The 4,367-nt window shown below is 52.3% G+C and overlaps 1 protein-coding gene across 1 annotated transcript in view; it reads right to left on the bottom strand.

Moving 5' to 3' along the window:
- The window catches only part of CBL (Cbl proto-oncogene), a 377,716-nt gene that overhangs the window by 249,912 nt on the left and 123,437 nt on the right, over nt 1-4,367 (bottom strand). The gene's annotated exons all lie outside the window — the stretch shown is intronic.

Genomic DNA, 4,367 nt, shown 5'->3' with positions numbered 1-4,367 from the left:
GTTGGCAAGTGATGGAATCTTGATTTGGGAGGAGTTTGAACCCAGAATAAGCTCCTAGCATATCAGTGGCCAAATATTTTTACTGCTTAAACCAGATTATAAATTCCAAGCTCTGGAAAGTTACCCAATTCTATAAAACTGAGAAGAGCACACTATATTCATCTGGGTTCATTGGTTATTAACATTTTGCCCCATCCATTTATATATACTTTATTCTTTTGGGTAAAACATTTAGGGGTGAGGTGTTCTCACCACTTCTAAATACCTTAGCATGCACCTCCTGAGAATAAGGACCTCCCCCGGCAATCTCAACACCTCTTCACAGCTAAGGAAATTAGTCTATCAACAGACATTTCTTTACATGGACTGTGCGCTTTGTAACTGCTGGTAGGGGCACTCTGGCAGTTTGTGGTCACACTTAGTGGGCCCGTACAGACCTATGAGGCCCTGAAACAAGTCCCTCCAGCAGAGGCCAAACCCAAACAGCTTGCCCTTGGATGAGAGGGCCTGTGCCCAGATGTGGGGTGATCAAAGCTTGGTCCTCAACCAACGATTCTCAACCTGCCTTATCGATACCTCAAAAGAGCTATTTTTGTGTTAAAAGTGCTTTTTTCATGACATGACCAGATTTAACCCCTTAGAGAGACTGCCTCTTTGGGGCACCCAGGGACTCATCATCTTTGGTTTTGTTTTTTAGTCCTTAGGACTTGTTCAGATTTTCCATTTCTGCCAGTGATTTTGTAACATCGGAAGCTAAAGTCTCCAGCAGTTGAGTTCAAGAGCGTTTTATTGGGATTGTTCCTAACTGGCTTCCCTACTCCAGACACGGAACAGACAAGGCCTGTCTATTCCACCCTGGCTGAGACAGCGGTGCCTGCTGTCAGACACACCTGGTGGGATGAGACAGTAGCGGGGGTGCTTTTTCTGGGCATCCCCCAAGAGTGGAAAAAAGATTGAAAACAGTGCCCCAGACCCTGGGCTCCTGACCTAGAAGTGGCCTGAGCCAGAATAGATCTTGATGATTTCTCCCAGGCAACACATGAACAGGATGGCCTTCAAAGTGGAAACATTAGGCTTATAGCAAAACAGATGGTGAGCCCCAAATAAATGTACCTTGCTACACACCTCTCCTAGCTGGCTTTTGTTGTCTTCCGCTTGGGGACAGACAGAATCTAGGTAATGCTGAGGGCTGTCTGGGCAGGGGCTCAGCCACTCCACCCTTGCTCCCAGCTCTGCCTTCTGTACTTAACCTGTGGTGCTTTCTCATCCCCATGGCAACAGGTTCTAGCGCTACACAGATCCCAAACACAATCTGCCCCAGGTCTCTTTATCCATCAGCTTTGCCTCCTAGCGACTGGGATTCCTCCCCCATTCTGCTCACATTCCAGCAGGCCTCTCCCTAGGGGAGCTGCTCCCCGGCCCCTGCTCTCGTGTGACCTTGAGTAAGAACCTCCCTCTCTCAGGGCCTTGGGCCTCATCTGTGAATTAAGCAGATTGGACTAGCGAACCTTGAAGGTCTCAGCTCAGGTGTCCCCTACTCCCTTTTTCTATATAAATCCATGCCTTAAGTCCTAAGTTAGAGAACTTACCTCTGGTTTCCTGGTTCCAGTCTATACAGCTACTCTAGATACAGCTGTTTGTAAGTGACCACTGCTCAGAAATGCATGGCTTCCCACAAAGCTAGCGTTCGGACCAGAGGGGTCACCCTGTCCGCATCCTCAGTTTGCCAGTGAGGACAAGCAGGAGGCGAGGCCTGCTCAAGCCCCCCAGCTTGTCAAGGGCAGAGGCAGGATGGGAATAGGTATCCTAACTCTCCACCCAGGTCTCTTTCCATCTGAGTTCTCTGCCTTTTGAGTGAATAACTGTTAGCATTTTGCAGAACTTTCTGCAGCAAATTTTCCAACCCTATGTCTATTAGGAACTGAGCTGCACAGCAGTGTAACTAGGGAACTTCCCAACTATACATCCACACACACCCCAGAGCAAAACCAGCACGATCTATTGAATATGTAGGCCCTAGCAAGGTCAGCCCTGGGCATCTCTGAGCATCCCCGTCCTTCATTGATCTATGGGCAGAAGCAAGCACCCAGGCAAGGAGGCAGGCAGCAGCAGAAAGAGGCTAGCATTTTAGTCCAAGCACATTGACTAATCTCCTTGAGCCTCACTTTCCTCCTCTTTAATCTGAGCATAACCATACCTACTCTGAGTTGTATCTGGCACATAGTAGGTTGTCAACAAATGTCCATCCTACCCCATCACCACCATTTCTAGGACTGCACCATCAACACTCCATTAAGATTTCAGTGGACGATCCTTGGCCAATGTTTGGTCCACCTAGCCTCTCAGGATGCTCCTGCCTTCTTTTCCCCACAAACAACATGATAAAGGCTTAGGAATGCAATGTCAGTGTAGCATCGCCCAAACCAAGCAGAATCAGTGGGGTAGAAGTCCAAACCCAAGGGTAAAAGCGTTCCTGATTTCCTGGTGTTTGGCATGCCTGCCTCTTGGAGGGAGCCATGGGTTGGCTGGGACTGAGCTGCAGTCCAGGTTCCTAGAGACGAGGGAAGATCCAGGGACCACGGCATGAGGGTCAGGCCAGTCTGGCAGTGAACAAGGAGAGAGGGAAGGAGGACATTTGACAGAATTGGGGGAAACAAAGTCAGGTCCTAATGCACACCTCTCATGCTGGTCCTGAGAGCAAAGAAAAGGAGGGGATTGCAGATCCGAGGACACACCAGGCGGACCAGACTGCCCCAGGGACCCTGGAGACGTATGTCTAGTTGCAGTAGAAGGTTTGAGCTGGAGAACTAGCAGGGGAGAAAGCCAGAGAGCTGGGGACCTAGGGTGTCAGAGCCACCCCCAAGCTGGCCTCGCCCTTCCTGCTGGCCACAGAGAGCAGAGGACTGAGAACTGCGCCTGGGCTCAGCACGGGGGAGCTCAGGGAACCATGCGTTCAGGAAGAAAACAAAAGCCCAGTGGAGCTTCCAGGGCTAGAGGCTGCTTGGGCAAGACTGGAAGTAACACTGTATATTCCCTCTGCCCAGAGGATGGCCCTGGGCAACAGCAAAGCCAGAGTGCAGCTGGCCACGCCTCTGGGAAGCCACACTGTGCGCTCACGAGTGACAGTAAGCAAGGCAAATCTCTTAGTGTTATTATGGAAATACTCTGACCTTTCAGACCCTCCAAGAGTGGCCCACATGGGAGGATGCCCCCTGGTCAGCAGCCCAAAGGCCTGGAGGGAGCATGGGGTGTGGGGAAGAACCTGGGTCCCTCCTGAGTGCAGGAGAGCTGCCTTAGAAACACAGCATCTGTCTCCTCTGTTTCTTTTCTCCTCTCCGATGGCCTCACTTTGTTCCCCACGGTCACCAACATGCCTCAGCCACAGTGTAGGGAGGAGTGTCATAGGAAACATCTGCTTTGGATTCGCCCAGTCCTAGGCTCTCCTCTTGTCTCTGTATCTTGCCAGCTGTGCGACCTTGGGGAAGTGACTTAACCTCTCAGAGCCTCCCATTGGTAAAATGGTTATGCTACCTCACAGCCTCACTGAAGGAGGGAGACAGCGTGCAAGACCTCTCGCCCGGGGCCTCCAGCATAAGACATCCTACAAATGGAGGCCAGGAATATGCTGCTCCCTCCCCACCTCCTGCCTTGCCCAGCTCTCCGCCCTGGCATGGCTAACACAGAACAGACGAACAGCCCCTTTCCTTTCTCTCTGAGAAGGCTGCACCAGGCTGGGTTTTCCCGTGAGATTGTCCCTAATGGAGGGAGAGGCATGAGGTGACGTCGTTTGCAGAGTGTAGGTTTCCTGTCATACAGCAGCAGATGGCACTGACTGCTGGACTCCACGGCCTATCTGAGGGGCCTCCCTGACCGGCCCTGTCTGAGATCTGTCCTTCCTCCCACCTCTACGCCCTCCTGCAGGCTAGGGGTCCCCAGGCAGAGGCAGCCGGCCCCTCGACCTCCTCATGTCAGCACAGGCATAAGCAGCCCGGACACACCACGCTCTTCCTGGTAATGGCTTATCTCCTCGTCCTGGTCACACAGGTACTTTAACAGGGACCTTCCAAGAACCAGGCTTGGCTAACGCGCCAGCACCCCAATGAGGAGTGTGGGTGGCTGGTTCTGGCCAGGCCCCTTGGACCCAGAGGCCCTGAAGCTCCAAACACTTACATGCAGCTTCTAAGGCTCCTCATGCCAACAGGGCAGCCCCACTGTCCTCCTGCCCTCCCAGCACCCCTCAGGGGTTCACTCAGTACGTTGGGAGAGGTTAGGAAAACGGGGCACCCAGCTCCCCTAATCACACACACACCCTGCCCCAAGCACCTAGTTTCTTCTGTGGATGGTCTCAGCCACTTGCCTGTGCCTTT

Source organism: Manis pentadactyla, chromosome 13 (genome assembly GCF_030020395.1).
Source record: "Manis pentadactyla isolate mManPen7 chromosome 13, mManPen7.hap1, whole genome shotgun sequence".
Lineage (NCBI taxonomy): Eukaryota > Metazoa > Chordata > Mammalia > Pholidota > Manidae > Manis > Manis pentadactyla.
This window is presented reverse-complemented; position numbering and strand designations above follow the sequence as displayed.